At 41.6% G+C, this 22,166-nt stretch overlaps 1 protein-coding gene across 3 annotated transcripts in view; it reads left to right on the top strand.

The window, feature by feature from the left end:
- Positions 1–307: 307 nt before the first annotated feature.
- FOXP2 (forkhead box P2) overlaps positions 308–22,166 on the top strand; it is a 417,586-nt gene continuing 395,727 nt past the window's right edge. For all 3 annotated transcript variants that reach the window (XM_057412171.1, XM_057412163.1, XM_057412167.1), the window contains exon 1: positions 308–432. The gene's annotated coding sequence lies outside the window, so the exon portion shown is untranslated. The remainder of the gene's footprint in view (positions 433–22,166) is intronic.

The following is a 22,166-nucleotide window of genomic DNA, read 5'->3' on the forward strand; positions in this document are numbered from 1 at the left end:
GCGATCATGTGAGGGCTTCCTGCTCACTCCCCTCTCCAAGCAGCCGGTGTGTGCGGCGCGGTTTTCTTTCCTTCTCTTCCCCCCCCCCCCCCCCCCTCTTTTTTTCGCATTCCCAACAAAACACATACACACAGCGGCGCACCCCGCACACTCCGCGCTCGGGCGGACCCGCAAGCCGAGGCAGGGAGCGCGGCACCGCACCGGCAGCGCCAGGCACCGCAAAGCAACGGCCGGCGAGGCGCGAGGCAGCACCGCTCCGCGCGCGCGGAACACACCGCGCGCCCGCCCGCCCCCCGCTCCCCCGGCCCCGCGCGTCCCGGCGGCGGCTCCGCCCGCAGAGACTTTGCATGTGCGCGCGGCGGCGCGCGGCTCCGGTCGCCCTTTTCTCTCGGTGTCAGCTCGCCGGGACGCCCTGCACGGTGTCTCCTCCCGGTAAGTGCTATTTCCCCCCCCTCCCTCCCGCTCCCCGGTGTGACTTGCTGATTCCGCCCGCTCACCCCCTCCCGCCGCCGCCGCTCACTGACTTGCTGCCGGCTCGGGAAAGTTTGGCCGCGGCTGGCGCGGCCGCGGGAGTGACATGTGTCAGGTCTGCCGGCGCCCGGGGGCACGGCTCCCAAAAATGCACCGCGGGCGGGGACCCGGGAACGCCTGTGTCCCGGCCGGAGTTCGTGCCTCTCCTGCCCAGCCCCGCGTACCGGGCCGGCTGGGGGAGCGGGGCGGCGGCGGCTCACCCAAAGCTGCGGGGCTCCCTAGGCTGGCAGCGCGGGAGCCACCCTCCCGCCGCGCAGGGCCGCGAAACGCGCGACACCACCCCCCCCCCCCCCCCCCCGGAGTAATTGAAAACAAACAACCTGTAGCCTCGCCGTACGGGTACAGAAGTGCGAGGCAGGGAGGGCTCGGGGCCGGGCTTCTGAGGAACGTGTGCCGGGGAGGCTCGGACGTCCGCGCCTCGCCTCCCCCGTTGTGGGTTTTTTTTTTTTCTTTTTCCTCTTTTTATGTTTTTGGTTTTTTTTTCTTCTCTTCCCCGAGACCTCCCCAGCAGACAGCCCGGGTGAAGAAACGTGTCACGTTTCTCTTTGTGTGCTGCCTGCCTGCCTGCCGAGGGAGCGGCGCACCCCGGCCCCCGCCTCCCTCCCGCCCGCCCCGCGCAGGGGCCGCCGCTCTCGCTCCCGCTGCCGGCCGCCCCCTCGGGGCCGAACCGGGGCGCCCCCGCTGGCGCGGGCGGAAACCGCAGGGGCGCGGTGTGCCCGCTGGGCATCCCGCCAGTGTGCGGGCTAACCCCCCCCCTTCGCTTGCACCGTCCCAAAAGACAAATAAAAGCCCAAACCCAATAATAATGAATAATGTCAGAGCTGCGGAGCTCCGGAGATGGCCATTGTGCAGGGGCCTCCCCTTTATTCGGTTCTCTAAATTGAAAAGACTGCAGGACTAGGAAAGTTTGGGAAGTTTAATTTTTAAGACTGGGGAGAGGCAGAGGCCAGTGGCTATCAAGCACACTTGGTGATGCTTTTCCAGTCAGGAGCAGAGAGGGGAGGGAAGGACGAGCATGGGTGCAGACTGTGGAGCTCTAGGCCTCCCATAACCTTCTGTAGAGACGTTTGCTGCCCATGGAGGTTGCATACGGAAAGTGAAGGTGAAGGCAGTCCATTGAGGCAGTTTTGCTCCCTTCCCTGCAGCTGGGCTTTTGCCAGGTTCAGGGTCAGGTTTGGGAGTCTGCTGGCCCACTTCCCTGCGCAGCCATGGCCGAGCGTGCTGACCACATCCAGGAATGGGATTTCTGGCAGAGGTGTAAAGCCTGGGCTGTGTTCAGGCAGTTGGTACAGGCAGGAAAACATTCAGCTAAAACTTGTGAGAGTAGTCCAGACAGAAAGAGGGCTGCCAGTGTGTGCTCTGGGGAAAAATAATCTCAGCAGTAACCAACCTCAGTTTCTAGTGTCGTCGTCTGTATGTAAGGAGTGCAGAGCTGCTGGCAGAGGAACAGGCAGTAGTCTCCACCTGGGAATCTGCTCTTAGAAAGCCCTGTTTATGTACTTTCTCACAGAGAGAAACACAGAAGTTCCCCTTCCAAAGAGGATTTCCCCGTGTCTCTTCCCTGCATAACAGCTCCTGTCTGAAACTTGCTTGAGGGAGCAGGAATCTGTCCGTTGACCTCAGTAAGAACGGCTCCATTGACTGCATGGGCTTGGATCAGGCTCTTGGAAATTTCATTCAAATGTGGGACTAGGAAGTGGTGGACGGTGTCTGTGTACCCACCTTAGTTTGTGTGTGTAGGGGGGGAGAAGTCAGAGGCAAAGTTTTTAGAGATTCTCACTTTTTTTTTTTTTTTTTCCCTGATGCTAGGTAATTTAAAACCATTAAGGAAAAACATTAGTGCTAGTAATACTACTCTGAAGAAAATATGATTAATTATTAAATCGGTTTCTCTAATGCTACACTAAACCTTTTTGAGTGAGATATAGTTTTTAGTGTTTGAATTAGTATTTATTTTTAATTTAAGGTTTTTCCTGACTATAATATTTGTTATATTAAATACAGATACTAAAAATACCCCTGTTTTGCAGTAATATGCTATTTTTAATGTCATTCTTGCAAACAGGTAATGTTCTATAGCATTTTTGTATACTTAAATCATTCCTTTAACTATTCAGAATAGTAGATTACTAAACTGTTGCGGGAGAGGAACGAGTGTTTCAAGTACAGCGATTCCAAAACCCATACAGTAACCTTCATGGGAATTGATGTGTCACTTAGTGACATACAAAAGATACACAATTAGACATTCTGATTTATTTTGTTAATATACAGCATCTGAAATACACTGCTTCATGTGAGGCCTTGGTGGTATATGCTTTAACTGTAACCTTGCCAGGAAGCTTAAGCATAACCAATTGGATAAATATTTGGGTATGTCTTTGTTTTTACTTTAACCTCAGTGATCCTTACTTTTGGTCACAAGATCTTTACTGCAGTGAAGTGTTTGTAATGTTTGAGAGAGGACAGAACTTGAATGATTTGTTGCTTTCTGTTTCGTGACGATTTGTGTAAAATTACCAAAGAGTCTATAGGTAACAACCAAACTAAGGTTTTTTTGAGTGTGAGGTAGAGTCATAAAAGTATTTCAAGTTCAGAACATTTTAACTAGTGAATACATGGTACTATTTTAAAGCTGCACGAGGGTTTGTACAAGTCAGGTGTTGAGTTTCATGCATTTTTGAGTGACTGATTATTTTTTTTGCAATCATCTGTTGCTTATACATTTTTTAAATGCTTTCTGTAATAGACTGTGTCAGACTATCATTTCAAGATTAAAGGTGTATTTGCTTAGAAACATTCCTGTCAGACTCCAGTGTGTTTTTAGAAAAGTTCTTGTTGGACTCGAATGCATTTTAAAAAATTACAGTAGCACAAGCTTTTTATTATTTTTTTTTTGTGTGTGTGGACTGATTTACATGAGCTGGAAGGAGCTTTTTATATTCTGAGGAATATACCTGATTCAGCATTGCATGCACAGGAGTTATTCAAGGCTAGTGGGCTGAAAACAATAGAAAACTTCTGAGATGTGAGCTGTGTTGTGGCAGTGTTTTGTTATGTGTCATTGAAAATGTCACTTAAGCACTTTGTTTTTCATCATCAAAATGTGAGGGCTGGTATTTACCTTTCTGATAGGGTGATTAATTAATATTTCTTGAACATTGAGTACTCTTTTGTTCCATCTCTATTTTTGCTAGGTTTATTTTGGAGAAATTAAATTTTGATGGTGTCTGGAAAAGAATGGTTCATGGGAGTCATCACGTTTTTTCTTTGTGAGTCAGATCGTGAAGAGGTCACTTGCTCATAGGGATCGAAAATGATTTAGGACATAGGTCACTGAGAAGTACCCATGGAATGATTTTGACCGGAGAAAATTGCAAATCATGGTCAAACTGAAAAAAAAGTTATCAACTTTGTTGCAAAATAATAATTTTTGGTACACTGGAACTGATTACTTGTTTAAATTTTGTGACAGCTAGTGGGTCTAGAAGTAATGCAAATTACCTATTCTTTTTTTCACAGCCACTGTAGCATAGCTCTTAACTAATCCTTGTTAGAAGAAATAGTTCTTTAGATTCCCGTTCCCTGTTCTGTTTTGACTTGAGATCTTTCTTGATTGTATATGTAAATTAGTGGCATCAGTAAAACTGGGAAAAAAAAGAGAAAAGATAATTGTAGAAAAGATTAGCTGTAATAAACTAGCCTCTTAAATAAAAATTAATCTTAAATTTCCAGTTACGTAGTTCATTGCTAGTTGTTCGGAGTTTTTTCCATGTTTGCCACCTTCATGAGTAAAAATGAGCATACTTAACCTTGTTGTAATCACTTCCAAGGGTAGTTTTAAATTTAAATTTCAAAACTTCTAGACTGGACAAAACCAAGGAGTCGTCCCACAAGTATCATTTAACACTGATGATCTTTTTTTCTCCTTTCTGAGGCTCTCAGGAGTTCAGTCACACTACTTTTTAAAACCTTCCAAGTTGTTTACAGCAAATTATAAGAGGCATCTATCCTTTGATGCAAGATTTGCATCTGTTTTGGCTTTTCTGCCCAGTCCATCCCCCCCCCCCCCCGATTTCTTTTAGGTTTGTGTTTTAAGGGCAAGACTGTGTTTTATGCCAGAAAGCTGGATTTGAGAGTGCCAGCAATAGTTGGCCTATGCTGTCATCACTGAAGTAGCTGAAAATAATCTCTTTAATGAACGGTTGCTACAATGTTTATTGGTTCACCAAAGCGCAGTTTGGGATGGTGTTAGAAAGTGAAGTTTGAGCTCTCACAAGTGAGTTATGTGTGGAATTGTGTTTAGTATCATGATTTCAGTTCCTATTCTAAGAAAAATGGAATTAAAACGTTAAGTACTCCGTATTATACTATTAACTATCTTAAGTCTTCTCAATAAATTGTAGAGGTTGTTGAGGAGGGGGAATAAGAACATTTGTAGGCTTAACTTTTTATCCGTTTAGTTAGGTGTTTCTTCTTCCTGCAAATAGCAATTGCGTGTCTGTAGCTGGAAAGGGTTTCACAGCAGTTTGTTTCTTATTTAAATGTGTGCGTTAGCCAGGCTGGCTGCTGAGGGGCGAGCCAGTCCCCTTGGATACGGCGAGCTCTGCTCTCGACGTGCCCCGAGCACTGCTGTATTTTCTGCTTGGTAGTAGAGGGCTTCTGTGTGGCTGTAGGTAACGCAGATGACTTTCTCACTGATCAATCTACACGAGGCAGACTGGTCTAAGGGACAGGCAGCACCTTCATTCAAGATGCAGAAGGGACATTTTCTGCCTTGTCCCCTCTGCTCACGTCCCTGCTGCTGTGTGATGGCCCTTGTGGGGTGTGAAGAGTGACTGACTGTACCTCTCAATCACAAAACCCAAGCCCTCATTGGGGTCCACAGGTTTTGGCTGACCTGTGAAGCTTACTTGCTTACCAAGAGGCTCTAATCTTCTCCCTTCTTTCTGTGGGCAGCAGGCACTGAAAGTGAGTGGTGGGGTGTCTCTTTTGGAAAGTTTCCAGCCTCTTGGCGATTGCAGGGTCCACAGAGATGCTGCAGGTCCTTTGCTTACTAAGCTGGTCCTTTAGACCTCTGCCATGCATCAGACCATGGCTGTAAGTTACATCAAATTAGGTATTCTTGTAAATTGCTGATCTCAGTCTCATTTTGGCTAGTTTGCCTCCAGGATGTTGTGAGTACGACTGAGATTCCAGCAGGCCTGTGCCAACCTTGTCCCTGAGGGAGATACTCTTTACTATTGGGCCCCAAATTGAAAATTCATTTGAAGAGTGGCATTTTGAGGCTAGGTGATATACTGGTATATGTATAACAGATACATATATCTATATATGTGTATCTATCTGTATATATGTAACTATATAACTAGAAAGTTGTTGGGTTTTTGTAAGCACATTATTTCTTTGTATAAGTACTTACATTGTTATGAAAAATTTCCTGTATCTTTTAAGATTGATATTTTGTTGATGATCCTTTTAGAATGATTTGTTTTTTCTCTCACAACATGGTAAGTGTTTTGCAACTTATGTCGGCAATTCTCTCCTAAGTAATTTAAGTACTGATTTATTCCATTATTCAGCTTCCTATTTCAACCTAAACCAACATGATACATATTAAAAAAAAAAAAAATTGTATTTGATCTAATTTAAAATTATGTATTTGGCCTAATTTGACAATTTACATTTTTGTCACATGTATGTGTAAAACCAGTGATCTTGGTGGATGCTACCACTGTGATTTTTGTGATCTGTCCTTTGAGAGAAGGAAGGAAGGCAGGAGGATGGCTGTACAAGTTTAGTGTGTTACACTGCTTGTCTAGCAGGACCAAATCGGATAATTCAGTCTGCAAACTAAGGAAGTTGTGTTTAGAGAAACAGTCTGACTTGCCAAGTTATTTCAAGCATAATACTGTGCTAAGGATCTATCAGATGCTGATTTTGATTTTGCACAGGAACAGTGAAGAAAATGTAAATAGGTGAATATCCCTGAACACCATTTCAATTTTGCCATTCTGTCAGTGCCAAGTGTTCTTGTGAAAAAAGTTACTCTCAATTATATTGTTGATTTCTCCTTTTGTAAGTCTTACTACTGCTGCTGAGGAGGCACATTGTTCTCCTGAACTTGTAACCCACCTAGTAAAGCAAGTGGTGGGTAGTACCTGTGTAATATAACCTGTAGCTGATATTTAACTGCTTGGAAATTAGATCAGAAACTGTCAAGCTTTACCACGTACAAATAATGTAGAGGAAATTTTAAGGGTTAGCGGTGGGAAGCCACAAAGGGCTTTGGAAAGGAGAGGGACAACACAGAAACAATGGAGAGTTGGGGAGCACTGTGGAAGGAGGCCAGAGAAAACATGTGGCTGGGCAGGAGCCAGGGAAGGCGCAGGCAGCACTGCCAGGAGGTGGGCAGCCGCTTGGAAAACGGGCTTGGGTTCGCAGAGGAAAGAGCAATGTGATTTTTATGTGGAACCTGATATATGAAATGCATTTTTTCACCTTCACTTCATCTATGGGAAGAAATAATGAACTTGCACACCGGTGTTCCGCACGCAGTCAGGCACTCATCTGGAAGGCACAGGAGTTACGTGAGTTTACACTGGCTGCAGCTGAGACAGTAGAGTGCTGTACGCTGTTTTTTAAATACTAGATCTGGTTAATTCTAATGTGTGTCTTTGGATACTTTTATTTGTTGTTACACTGCAGGTTGATTTTTCATTACTGCAGATCAAAGTATCCTTTTCTTAGTGTGGCAGAGGAGGGATGGAGCTCTTTTGATGATAAAGGGGAAGAAAAGTATATGGAAAACAGAAGCTAGTATTTTTCAGAGTCTAAAACACCGTAATTGAAATATTTATGATTCAAGGCACTTCATGAGAGAAAACAGCCAGGATTGTGGTTTCATTACAGTACTTACAGTATTCTCATGACCTAAAAATGAAAACACAAAACCTAATGCAGTCAGGTGTGCACAATCTGCAGAGATACATGTATCTGGTGAACTGTTGTGCTTTCCACTTGTGTCATCATGTTTTCATCTTTGTAGAAGAGCGCACTTAGTTCAGTAAGGAATAAATGGCTATCGTCTGTACTGCACGGTGAATGGAAGAGGTGCTTCCTATCAAAATTATTTTTGATACATGGCAAAAATAATTCTTCATAGAAAATCAATTAATGGAATATATGGGTGCTAACACTGTAAAAATACTAGGATTGTACTTTGCTAAAGATGAAATGCCTTCGTGCAGAGATTCATTCAGACTCATTTGTTACCAATCTTGAATGCATTTAAATTACTTTTAACATTATGATGTCTGTAAATTGTTGTTGGTACGCAGTAACTGTCAGTGTACATTGAAGAATATGTATGGGCAGTAATTCAACAGGTAAATGTATTGAATATATGGAAGAATTTTTGCATGGTGTTACAAATCTTTGCACATTCTTTTGCTTAAGAAAAGGAATTAAGTGCATTGTGATAGAAACTCTTAACATATTTGGCATTTAATTCTGGTTTTAGTGACTGACATCTTGTAGAAGTGTTAAAGGTATGTTTAGCACTGGATGTTGTGACCAATCTGTTCTTGGGCCTCTGTGTATTACTGACCAGGAAAGGGTGTGACATACACCTCAGCAACCAGAAATCTGTGAGTTGTGATACGGCAACCCTTAAAACTGTTGAGGGTTTTGTGGGTGGTTTGTGTGTGTGTGTTTTGTTTTATTTTATGTTTTCTGTCTGGGAGCTGGGTCATGCTTTCAAGTCACAGTGAAGCCGGGAGTATGGTAAAACTGCCAGAATACTTGTCTACAGCTGCAGGACATTGCTAAAGTGGGGAAGTTGATGATTGCTCAGATGTTGTTCCTGTGGAGCTGTGCAGCGTTGGGAGCAGTGGGTGTCCATGGTTATGCCTGCACACGTGGCTGCACAATAGAGCAGGGCTCCTGTGTCCTTCCACAGCTTTCTGGGAATCTGGAAATGAAGCTTTGGCCTTCAGAAGGAAAATGAGTATGTTGGGTGGATTTACTTCATCTCAGGGTATGGGACAGAAAACATCCTAAAAAAGATTGCAGTCAGTAAAGACAAAAATGTTCAGTCTTTTGCTAAAACAGTAAAGGTGTTTGAGGAATATGATTCTCCTGGGCAGGAACCAACTGTGCTGGAGAGTGAGTTTTACAATATAAAAAAGATATTTTAAAGGGTTGTGATGGGAAAACCCATCCTTTAAAGTCTTCCTTGAAGAAATGAGGGGAGGGTGCTTCCAGACCAGGTTTTCATTCATTTCCAGACTGAGCTTGTGGAAAATGGTGTCTTCCTGTGTCCCAGATGCTGGTTGTCTCCTGGGGTGGCTGTGGGATCCAGAGGGGCTTGTACTGGCAATGAGGTCTGGAGTGGTGAGTGATGTAATAACTCAATCCATTGGCAACAGCATTCCGCCCAGCAGGACACTGTGCTCAGTCTGAGCTTCCCAGATCCTGTGGCATGCAGGTGCCCTTGTTGTGGCTTGACCTGTCTCAGACTTCAGGAGATGACATGCTTGATAGGATGGCCGCGTCCTTGTGTTGAAAAATCTGCCCCAATACCTTCAGCCCTGATCCTGACTTTATGTATCTGATATGAAGGCTCCATGTTTTGGCTTAGGCACTGAGTTTCCTTGATGCTTTGGATGTGTTTGTATGTTCCTGTGAAAACAGGTTTCTGAGGTTGAGAAGTTATCTGCTCTTCAGAGCCACCTAGACTGAGGGAGGTGATGGACCACTTGTGCGTATTTAAGCCAAATTCAGGTCTTTTCAGTTTTTCTTTCAGTATAGTTTCTCTCACCATTTGTGACTTGCTCTCGGCAAGTCACTCCTAAAATGAAAAACCCATATTCAAAGTGATTTTTTAAACAGCATTTCAATATTTTAAAGGGCTCAGTTCCATGTACTCAGTAAATTAATCTTAAAAAGTACAGTGGTCAGGTACATCATGGGTGAGAACACAAAGACAAGAGAGAAGGACGTTCCTTAAAAGATGAACATAAATACTTGTTTCAAGTCAGTTGTATCCAACTTAATCAGCCAGGCATGACAGCCAGGCATGACATGTCTTGTGCTGTGGCTGTAGGGTGTTACGTGCCACATGATCAGCCCTAATATGCATATGCAGCAAGTGTGGCATTTCCCAGGGGCTTTGGGCTTGCTTTATACTCAACATACGAACACCAGTAATGCGCTATATGTTCCTCCAGAAGGGATATGGCTGTAGGTTGGACCTTGCTCTTGTTTCTTATTATTTGGTTGTCACATGAGAGGAGAGTTAGTGTAAAGTCTGAGAAAGGTGGCGGATAGAGCAAACTACGTGATACTTGAGTGGTCCTCCTGAGTTGCAGGCTGGGCACTTGTATTTTAAATCTCTGTGTGACTCAGTGGAAGAATACATTTATATTACTTGGTTATGAGTAGAAATGGAACCTGTTGTGCTGGACTTAACTAAAGTGCCTTTTTAACTTACGTTTCAGTACCTGTCTTCGGTAGCTAGAATGAAATTTTAAGCTTAAACTAGTAGCCTTCTTATACATAAGCACCTCTACACTTTGTGAATCAATAGAGCTTATATCCAAACCTCTAATTATACCTATGTATCATTTAAATACAGTTTTATAAACAGGTTTCTGTACCCAGTGGCTGCCATTTGGGTCTTTCTTGTTAGAACTACGTTACTGTCAGAATAGGGAAGACACCATGTTTTCAAGTCACCATTAGGCATAAAATTCTGTTGCAAATTCTCTTACCAACAAGATTTCCTTTAGCTGAATTTCTCTTCATCTAAGTCACAGATGAGTGGGAGCAGAATGTGACCACAAACTTAAAATATCTTTCTCATTGTCACCTGCAATATTACCATAATTGGACCTAAGGAATCTGAAGTTGCACAGTATTTATGTTGCAATTCAAACTGACACAGCCTGGAATGCTTTGGTAGCAAAACAAGACACAGACCCAAGTTTGTGCTGCATGCTTGGGAGGGGGTGAGCTGCTCCTCTTGGAGACCTCCTTCCATGGGGAGGTCCTCTGGATCCCCTTCTTCACTGTGAGCTGGGGGAGACTTTCCTGGTGGCAAGGTGAGTGCTCAGAGCCTGCCTCATGGTGCGCATAGGTGATGGTTTGGGTCAGACTGCAAGGACGGCTGCTTTGCTAAGCCACGGGGCTGTGGTAAGAGATTGCAGCTTCTTTGAGGCTTGCTGATTGGGATGGGCTCTTTCTCCTTTTCTTTTTACTCCCGACACTTAGGGGGGCCCTTTGTTGGGAGGAGTTGTTTGGAAGAAACATTTCTAGTGTGTTTACTTTCCTCTGACAGATGGAAATAGTGAGTCACCATCCAGTGACACTTCTACTGCTCAGATCGCTGTAGGCACAGTGAAAAAATGTTTTGCTGTGCTGCTGCTCAGGTAGGCTCTGCAACAGCTGATGAACCTGACCTATTACTCCTGGCATTCACTGGCAAACTCAGTACAGTATATTTGCCTGTGACTGACATGCTTAGATCTATGGCCACAAGATAACTGGTCAGCTCCTCCAGCCTTTACCTTTAGCATTGGCTTTAACCCCTCAGGGCTCAGCTGCTTGCGACATTTAAAGCATGGCAAGGAGGTTTATAGCAGAGATTTGACTCAGCAAGACTTGTGCTAACTCTTGCTGAAGATATGAAATACAATTTGTAGCTTATAATTGCTGCCTAATATGATCTTAGACCCTTACTTAAAATCCATTTAACTGATACTGTACTTTCTTTATAAGGTTATTATTGGGAGCTGACCTTTTCTTGTGTTGTGGTTAAATGTACAATGTAATAGGGGTGTTTTTTAATGTGTTTAAGAGTTGGAAGATGTGTTAGAGGTAACCTTTATGTGGAGAGTTTTATATAGTTGTAGTAAGGAGACTGATATTAAAATCCTGCACGGTAGTACCATCTGAATGTAATTTGTTCTTATTGTGTTTTGTGTGTGCCTGATAGGGGAAGATGGTACAATATATTAAAGAAATCTGTTTTGTCCTCCAGTATCTTTCTTAGTGATAATTATTAACCTAGTGCAAATTACTGTCTCCAGAAAGTTTTTGTACTTTGATGCATACAAAAATACAAAAAGCATATTGGATACAATAGATAAATCACAATTCTTTCTTCCCTTACAGTTCAAGGAGAGCAACCTAAACTCAAGAGTTTAGGCACAGGGATCACTAGTTTATAATGGATTTAAAGATTAATTTTTCTCAATGACAAATGTTTGCTCATATCTATGGATATTACTTCATCTGCTTTGGATTGCATTATAGAAATGTAGGTGTGTTTGGAGTTGTAGTTGAAGTATTTCTGTTGATGTGATTGTTCCTTTTTAACCACATATCTAAGTATATGTGTAGAATTTGGTGTCGATGGAAAGGATTTCAGAACTTGTCTCCCTGCACCCTTCTCAAAAATGCTTTAAACAGTGGTGAAGGCAGTAGAGGTTGATACCAGAAAATAGTTCAGGATTTAAAAAACCCAAACCCAACATACTGCTTAAGCAGAGAAAGGTAAGATATGTTGCAAGTATGAACAGCCCTTGCTGGGATTTGCATTTTCCCACTGTTAGTGTAGAAAGCACCTTTCCCACTGTTCAGCCCGTTTATTTTTCTTTTTTCCTGTTTTATTTTTCTCTTTCATTGCCTTTCCCGTTTGCCTCAAGGGGGCATTGTGGGTTGGAGAGGGGGAGCAGGTTTTGCCACATGTCAGGCTATTTGCCTATAACTGAAAAATTCTTGTTTTTTGCGTTCTGTAAAGTGCTGTCAAGGGTGAACACATCAGTAGGGAGGTAGTGGGAAAGAATGGCCTTAAGAGAAACAAACATTTTTTATCTTAAGTAGGTGGGGAAGGGGGCAGCAGTCACTGCTCAAGAGGTTGAAATTAACTGTTTTTAACACTGTGAAGAATGATGATGATGTAGACAAAGTTCCATCCTAAAATTTATAATTCTTGGCTCAGATGTAGACTTCTTGTGTAACTTTATGATAGAGTTGCTTAATCTCAGTGCAGTAAAGATAAATTCATTAATGGTTATGAGGTGTTGATATAATTAAATAGAGAATGCCAGTAAATTGCTTTCTGAAGCTCAATGACTGTAAACTCTGATCTTCTAATTTAATCTATCTGCCGCTTCCCATTCACTTGCTGAAAGGCTTTGAAGGCTGAGAAATTAGCCCTACTCCAGGCACAGTAGCTGTGAGAACTAAACTGAGGTAAACCGAGTTCTCTAAAGGGAAATCCATGGATGAGGACTGGAAGTCATTCCTCAGTGTAAGTTAAGACTGGATGGACAAAATAGAGCAGAAGCAGGTTTTACAGTGCCTGTCATTTTCAGAGATTTCTGTTTCTGTCTGCCTGGATTTGTACCAGTTTGTAGTAGCCCTGACACAGAGAGGAAAAATTAAGAAGATAATGACACAATGAAAGAGATACTGTCTAAATAAGAAGAATTAGTTAAGTCCATGTCTTTTGGTGGTGTTGCAGTATTGCTCACATCTAGCTTTTTGGTTGGTCTAAACAAATGTTATCATTCTCTCAGTAGGCAGTGCATTTTCTTTGTGAATTATATGTGTGCAGAAATGATTTCTGTGAGAAATCAGATACCTCTGAAATCAGCCTTGCTCACAAAGGGTAGTTTAACTGCATGAGGAAAGCATTCACTTTATACTTTTAGCCTGAGCTCTTAAGGATAGAAATATATGGGAAAATGCATTCTCTAGGAAAATGCCAGTGATTTTTCTTGGTGGGTTGTTTTCTTTGTGCAGGGTGTTCCTCATCTAGCACACTGTTTTCTGTTAGTTTGCTTAATACTGTATCAAGTTATACCTGTAGTCTCACCCTTTGAGCTCTAAAATGGAGTTGAGTCATGATGGCGGTGGGCAGGAAATACAGCAGCACAGTTGGATCTGGCAGAGGTGTTGGATTCAGTCTCTTAATCTCTGGTGTTTTACACACTTTATATGGGGACTTAAGTGTGCTGTGAAAGAGATCTCTTGAGGGAGGACTAGAACCTGTGCGTGTCCTCTGTGTCAGTGCATGTAACTGGTGAGGTCCATCCTCGACAGACTCCTCATGCACAGGCATTTTTATGCTTCCCTCACCTTGGCCCAGGAGCAGCTGCAGTCTTCGTCCCTGGTCTCTCCATCAGCCTGGTGGTTAGGGGACTCTCCTGGGATAAGTGTACGGAGATTACCTCTTCTCAGATTTAGGTACTCGCTGACTCAGGCTGGATTGCTTCTCAGCGTGACCAAAACCTTTGTTTGATCAGTGACCACATCTTGCAGCTTGGGGTTGGAGTCTGTCTGGTTCACTCCTTGAACTGAGAAGTACAGGACTGCAGATGGCTGCAGACCACATGGTTCACAATGGGGATGAAGATGTTTGTCCTGCACCTAAACCAAGACTTGTGATTCCGGTGCCTCATTTGCAACAGCATTTGCCATGCATTTGCTCATCTCAACCAGGACAGCCCAGTTCAGTAAGATCACTGGGAAATAAGGAGTGTTAATGGAAAATGCAGGTGAAAACTAATAAGCACCTTACATTGACAGACTTCAGTGTTTCTTTTGGCCAACTCATTAGACACATATTTCAGAAGCCTAGTAGATTAGCTGAAGGGACATAAAGCCAACAGTATAAACCAGCTGCTTTGGGTTTTGCTGCAAATTAGTTCTTGGTCTTGTGCTTTGTGCAGTCTCCAAGGTACTGAGTAAGCCTCTTCCTCCTCTGTTTTGGGTTACTGTTTTGGGTTTTATTTCAAGGTGAAAATGCCATGCATATCTGGGGAGGGGGAGGAGAGAGAGAAAAAGGTGACTGATGATGTTGATTTGGAAAACAATTCCTGTTGAATTAGCCCCCACGTCATTGGTTTGCTTCAGTTACAGAAAGAATGGGAATGGTTTCCTGAAAAACCTGCTGTGAGAGACCTGTCTTCAGTTATAGCAATATAACATTGAAGGCAGTGCTTCTTTGGCAACTGTAAACTTCGCTGAAGGCATGCATTTTTGTTGTTGGTGGAAAGAAGATAAAAAAATACTCTAGCAACATGAATATATATAGTGAGTAACTGCATGAGCAGTGTTTCTGTCTTTGGGTTGCGATTTTAACAGTTTGAAGTCTCTTAAAATTCAGTATACTTGAAATAAAAAAGCTGTTTCTGTGACCGTTTGCAAAGTTTTAATTTGTTTTAAGCCCTGTTGTTGATCTAGAGCTTTTGCTCATTTAAGGTTGATTAATTGCTTTTGCCACTTTTGTTTGCAGTTCAGTATAATCTTATGCAGACTATTGTTATTTTTTTTTAGTTTAATCTTCTTTTGATGGTTGTATGTTTGTATGGGCTGTTAAATTTGACCACTAATAACTTAAGGATTTAAATAAACAAATAAATAAGATTCTAAACAATAACAAAAGGCTGCAAACTGAAACAAATGCTAAGCACTGCAAATTTATTTTGTGAAGCATAATTTCTGCACCTGCTCCAGACTCCATTGTGAAAGCTCTTGCTTTTATATGGTTTTATTTATTTCAAAAGAGAAAAAGATCATCCTGTTTTCATTCAGGTATCTAGGCAGATTTAATAGAAACAAGAATAATAGGCCTATCTCTTACATAGAATATTGTTAAAATGCATATGCCTTCCCTGATAATTGCTGTTCATTAAGGCTTAGTACTCTCTCTTTAAGAATTAACTCTCTGTTATCTTAACTGCAAAAATGGATGCGTGAATGTTTGCACTAAGTTCGCTTCCTACAAAATGTAAAATACAGTTCAGGTATGTCGTCTAGGACACCTGTCGCCCATCTGCTTTACTTCACTGCCTTTCAGAAAACACACACCACACTCGATGCTTGGGTAAGTTGCATTGATACAGTGTGAACTGCACGACAGAGGGTTAGTCTCTTAATGAGAACTGACTTTGTTAACTTGGCCCAAGTAGAAGCTTATGATTTCCATGCACAGGGTGGAACCAAGTCATGGCTGAGGGTGCAAAGGAAGATGCTGTTCCTGTTCGTCTTTGGAAGTGCTTCACTGTGCAGCATTTGGAAAGTAGAAACTAGGAATCCTGATAGCTTGTGTTTTTCTACTGTCTCAAATATCTGTGCAGTTGACAAAAAAGCTGTCTTGTCACTGTGTATGGATTGTCCTTGCAAAGGAAAGCACGTAATCAACCTCCTGGACTTGGCAGTATACTAATTTTCACGTACATACATAATGGGCAGAGAGAAAGTGTTCTGAAACCTTAAGACACGGGGCAGATGGAAAATATGTTCAAATTCAAACAAACAAACAAAAACCCAGAAGAACGAAATACAGAGCTGCTGATAATGAGAGGATGAAGAGAAGGGGGGAACTTCTGTTGTTCTCCATTTTTTAAGGAGACCAGTTACGGTTGTAGAACTTCTGGGATTACGATGCATTTTCTTTGTTATAGAACTGTCAGAAAACACAAAGGTTATATCTGTGCAGACAGCTTAACTTGCTTCTAGCTCTTCAAAGTAATTTAACTCATTTCATGTTCAGCTGTAAAAATCTGTAGGTCTTAGAAAAACTAGAGCATCAGAGCTGTAGCTGTAGCTCTCTCGCATCACCAGGGCAGGACTTCTGGACGACAGCCGTGTCAGGGCACATGATGCCCTTCACAGTGGCAGTGCCTTGTGAGGGCCGAGGCAAGCTTGCCCCTGTAATCATGCTGTGAGATGCTTGCTTCTGGAAGCCAGAATTTGGGTCAAAGAAACCTGCCTCTGCTGTAATCCTTTCTAATCTTTGCTTTTGGAAGTTTTCAGGGGCACTGCTATTGCTGGGGAGTGTAGCTATGAAATTTTTCTGTTTGCTTTCTTGTACTTTCTTGGTTTTCTTTCTTCATGTGCTTATTTAAAATGGATCCTGACAGTGGAGGAGATGATTCTAGAAAAGGAGTATGTCATCAAAGGAGAGTCCTAAAACTTTTACCTAACTAGAGGTATACTGCAGAGTGAAGAAGCTGCATAAAATACAGTAGTAGTACAAGAAACCGTTACATTTTTACTGAAATCATTGTAAAGTGGAAAGTGCTTCGTGTCAGCTGAAATGTCAGATGTATCAGGAAAAAGTTAAAGTGGAACCTGATTTCTGTAAGGCTAAAGATTCAAGTAATTTGCTTAGGGATGCAGTAGAAAATCAATCTTATGCTTGAAAGAGGGAATAGTAGCCTTCAAGTCTCATCTCATGTTTTGTAGTTGATTGCCTGTTTTTATTATCTCCCCCCCCTCTTTTCCTTCAGTACTTACTAATGCCCTTTGGTTAACTCCATTATACCTTTGAAAAACTTCTTGCAGAGCTCAGCTGCTTTGGCTTGTTTGCTGTGTAAGCCTCACTGATATTATTATAATTAACAGGATGTGTAAAAAACTTCCTGAACCCAATGTTACAGAATCAGGCTATTAAAACTTGGTGCCCCATATGTTCTGCAGTGTGCAAGATTTCCATCCTCCGCAGCTGGGGCTCATCAGAGTTGATGCTAGACCTGCATTGATCTTGCATGCTGTGTGGGAAGCTGGTTTGGTAGGAACAGCATTCAGCTTGTAAAAGAGGAAGAGGGATGGAAAATAAAGTCCGTTTACAGTTTGGAGGTGTGTCTCTAATTTGCTTTTTTTGATTTTTTTATACCACGGGGATAAAAATGTGAGAGAAGGATGTGCTGTATTTTTAGATACTGAAAATCTTTGAAGATCTGATTCATAAGTGAGAGTTGAAACTCTTTCTCACGATTCCGTGTTACATGATAACAGTTTTCTTGCTCGGGCTTTTGCATTTGTTGAGAGGTACTGCTTCATTTCCTCCAGCAACTTTGCTTTTAGGATTATTATTTTTAATTGTAAGAAAGTAATACAGGATAATAAGAGGCAAAGAGAACAGTCTGATATTTTTGAAGGATTTCGTTATTTTTTGTGCTGACTTGGAAGGGTCCTGAATGTAACTTGGTAGTTCTGTGAAAGTAAAATGTGAAGCTGATCAAAAATTGAAAAAAGTGGAGAGGAAATAAGTCTACTGATAAAACACAAAGCAAGTACATAGTTAAGAAGTCAGGAAATGGTACTGACCAAATAATGTATTTAAATACAAAAAAAAAATATACAAGGGCATACATCTAGGAACATTATGCTGGTTTTGCTTTCAGTATTGGGGTCTATATCCAGAGTGTAAAGTCGTGACTTTGAAAAGGCGTCTGTATTTTTGCTGGCTAATCACATGAATACAGACATTTTATATTTAAACTGTGACTTTATACCCTTGGGTGTATAAAGATGTATTTATATATAGAAATATACTTTATATAGGAGTAACAAGCCTAGATATTTCTGTCTCAATTAATTCCTTCTTTTTTTTGGTGTCGACATTGTTTTTTGATAGTTTCTTGAAAAGCAATATGGAGAAGAGACATGAGGAGAAACTTTATAATAGAGGATTATCAGTCAGTCCACCTTATGAGAGTATAATAAAGTGCACTAGGAGAACAGCCATTTTAAACACTGAGAGAAGTTACTTCCAAGACATTATTAAGGACTTCAAAGTAGATTTCACTGGGAATCTTCAGGTTGAGAGTTAAGGCCTTTTCTAACACATGCTTAAATTTGGTGAAGGAATTATACCATCAGTACCTTACAATCAGGAAATGTACCAGTGTTGTCTTGATCACTGGTTTTTCTTTCAAAAGAAGCAGGAGAGTGCTTAGTGTGCTTATTGTTGTATCAATATTCATTAACTCCATGTCTGTCCTTTGTCAGTATTTTAGAGTTCTGGACTGGGACTGGAAGGCCCCTGCTAGCTGCTGTGCAAACTCAGAACCACTGTTAGTCCCAACCCAGAAGTAGGGCAATTTAAACACATGGGTAGAGGCAACTGCTAGAAACAGACAAGGAAAGTTAGGAAAACAAGGAGTTAGCATAGCATATCAGCAAATAATCTGTTTTAAAATTTTCCATAGGTCTCCTGACAAAGCAGTTTAAAAGAGGTAGTCTTGTGGACGTTCACAGATGTGTGAGGTGTCAGCCTGGATAAAAAGCCTGAAGACGCTTAATTGAAAAAATAACACATAGATGATGGAAGCTGGCAGCCTGGACCTAGAGGAGAAGGGAGTTTACTTCTAGATATGGAATGAGAGATGATAGGTTGGCTTTGACGTGGAAGATAGGTGATTAATATATAATGGGATATGGGATTTATGTCAGTGGAATGCGATTGCATTTGTCAAGAATAGAACAAAAGATAGGAACAAGATGTGAAATAAGAGCGATGGAAGTAAAAAAGGTGTACAGTTTGAGAGAAGACACATACTTAATGATCCTACAGTGTTCACATGCGAATCTTTTGTGAAAATGTGAATCTGTGGGACCTAGGTGCTTGTGTCTGAAGACTGAGAGAGATGTATAAGTAAGTCAAAGAGGATGCCCAAATTATTTGCCTAAATGAATGGTAATGTTGCCCAAGAAAGGAGGCAAGGGGAAAGCCTTATTAGCTCTGTAAAGAAGACTGTTATACACTCTCTGCCTTCTAACTGTACAGAATTGTGGTCTAGCTCACAGCAGCGGAGTGCTGTTAGTGCCAGGAGGAAAAAGACCTGCTCCAGGTGAGTGGCAGTCTGGTGCGGTCCAGCATTTTTGTGAGGTCCTACTTTATCAGTTCTCTTGTGGAAGAGGAGCTTTCATAAAGTTCCTTGAATATTATTGTTCTTAGCAGCTTCTGTATTGCTCTTCAGTGTCAGCATTCGCAGCTTGAGGTTATGATTAAAGTGTGTCACACCGTTGTTGGTGAAATACTACAGAAAATATTATTAATACATATTTCTATGTATTAGTGCATAGTGACATGCATAAGTATTTAGCAATGACTTGACTGCGTTGCTCACCAGTGGTGAAACCATGGGCTGTGAGGGTTGAATGCCAGTAGAATCTCTGTCATGTACACTGTTTATTTTACATATGTAGGGTACATTTCCACCTACTAGAAAAGCTGTTTTGGAAATGCTTAGAAAAATCATCTCTTTCCATATGTAGTTTCAAGGTATTTCATTTGCTCATTTATAGAGGGATTGAGGAGACAAGATCGCTGTGGAGTTTCTACTTTTGACCTCCTCCCTCATCTCTCTGTGGACATCCTGGAACAGTCAGTGCTGGTCCAGTTCTGGGGCCTGGGGGGAGACCATGGGACCCTCATGTTGCTGTGGTCATCTGTTTTTTTTTCAAATGCAGAATGGTGGAGTAGTGTAAAGTGAGGTGGGCCCAAGACACTGTGAGGTTTCATTATTTTTGGTTGAGACTGCTGCTAGAATAGAGCAAATATTTCACTGAAGTTTGAAAGTGATTTGATGTCTTTCTAATTTGGTCTGTTGTATATTTAGTAAAAAAAGTTTTCAGCTTTCTTTTGACGAGTTTCTCTGCAGTGTGTTTCCTTCTGAGCTGTATTAGAAGAATCTGAAAAGTTGAACTTTTCTCATTTGCTTGCAAACTTCTGGCTACATGTGCCCTCTGAGACCCCACCAGAGACAGCTAGGTGCATTGCTGTGGGATTCCTGAGAGCGGATTCCTGCTAACCCAAGTGAGAGCGTTGCTGTGCTCACTCAGGACTGCTTGATTACCTCCCCCCTGCCCATTGTCCTTCTTTCAAGTTCTAAAAATGGTTCATCAGATTTATCACTGCTTTTTAAGAAAGTCTTCATGAGCATGACCTGAGGTTTTACAGGAAATCTTGAAATAAAAGTAATAAGATTGTTATACATTCTCTCACATTCAGCCACACATGCTATCACAAAAGTAGCCTTGAAGCTGTTTTAGTTTTACAGCAAGAGTGTTTCTTTTCATATCAGGTAATCCGATCTGCTGGGGCTTTTTCCCCCCTTGGCTTTGAAAACATGCCTTTATATTAATAATCCAGGTTTTTTTTTGCTGAAAGTTGATTGCTCTAATTGCTGATTGGTATTTGGTAACGCTAAATAAAAGCAAAAAATTTCATCTTTTTCATTTTTGTACTCTGAAATCTTAAAAATGTGTATTCTCAGAGTTCACCATTAGTGGATGTATAATCTTTGTGTCTGCTTTTATTCTTGGCCACTGGGAGTTTTGCTATCAGCAATAAAAGGCAACCTCCATGTTGTACTGCACAGTATAGATATTGTAAATTTTGGTCTTGGTTTCCATTGATCTGGTTTGCCATATGGGAATCATATTCAGCTGATCTTTATTTCCTGAGTCAGAAATTCTGTTTTACCCATCTTTGGGGCTTTCAGCATTTATTCTCAGTGGGCTGTCAGGTATTGCACATGAAAGCGAAGGTTCAAAGGCATATAAAGAAGGTTGAGGTCTGAAATGTTTACTTAACACTGTCTTTTTTTTTTCCCTTTTCTTTTTACAAACATTTGGCAGACTGGAGGATCAGCATGAAACCTTCATCAATTTTAGACTTTTTATATTCTATTATTTTAAACATTTTACACATGCATAATTTTGGTGTAGCCTGGAATGCATCAGCTGTAAACTTGCTCGTGTATGTGTGCCAGCGACAGTATTAAGAGCATTGCAGTTAGGTGTTTATCAATTATTTTTCTCAAAGGTTTATGTCCTTCTAATTCTGTTTTTGTTTCTGGAGCTGGCTCTAACAGACTGCCATTGTACTACAAAGAAAACTTGTAGCTTTTAATTAATATGACAATTAAAAGAAATAAAGATACCACCCTCTTTCTTTGCTCTGCCATTCCACTGAGAGAAATTAAAGTGAGAATGAGCTTGTTGTTGCTCACCTGTGAAGATGTTGCCACCAGTAAAGTAAGCAGGCATAATCTTAACAATTTTTGTGCCTTAAGTATTTAATCTCTTGGCAAAAAAAAAAAGCCTGAAATTTGACAGACTTGAATCACTTCATGGCAGTGATATAGAGGCTGTAGATTCTGTTAGTATATTTTGATTTTTTTCCTTTCTCATTTATACTGAAGTGTATTAAAGACTTAGCATACTGCAGTGTGTCTGATATACAACTTCCATTTTCAGTATATCTTACTTTGCTTTTTAATACAAATCAAGGAAAAAAAATCAGGGATCTGGATACCCAGTAATGGGATTTGTTCTCTCTTCTGGCTCCTTCATTGCCAAAAGGATGTAGAGCACTAGGATTGGCTCAGAGTGTCTAGAAAAGATGTGGTTTTGATCATAAGATCATATTTTGTTGTTGAAGAACTGTTAACAGGTGAGAAAAGGCAATCAAAGAGGGAAAGGAAGGTGGGGGATTCCCCCGTAGCTACTTCACCTTTTGCCCAGGGCTCACCAGGAATAAAGCTGTCAGGGAACTCTGCTCTCTCATAAAGAGTCAAGGGAACCATGATCTTACTGGTATCACAGAGACATAGAGGGATGGCTCCTAAGACTGGAGTGATGGAATGGAAGAATTCCAGGCTCTTCAGGAATGACAGGCAGGGAAGAGGAGGAGGGAGTGTCACCCCCTATGTCGTTGACCAGATGTGGTGCATGGAGCACTGCCTGTGGATGGATGAGTTGCTGATCGAGAGTTTATAGATCAGGATTAAAGGGTGGGCAGGGACAGGTGACATACTGGGTGTCTGCTA

Source organism: Pezoporus wallicus, unplaced genomic scaffold, assembly GCF_028554395.1.
Source record: "Pezoporus wallicus isolate ANWC-B61680 ecotype Strahan unplaced genomic scaffold, APGP_CSIRO_Pwel_v1 contig_3858, whole genome shotgun sequence".
NCBI classification, from domain to species: Eukaryota; Metazoa; Chordata; class Aves; order Psittaciformes; family Psittacidae; genus Pezoporus; species Pezoporus wallicus.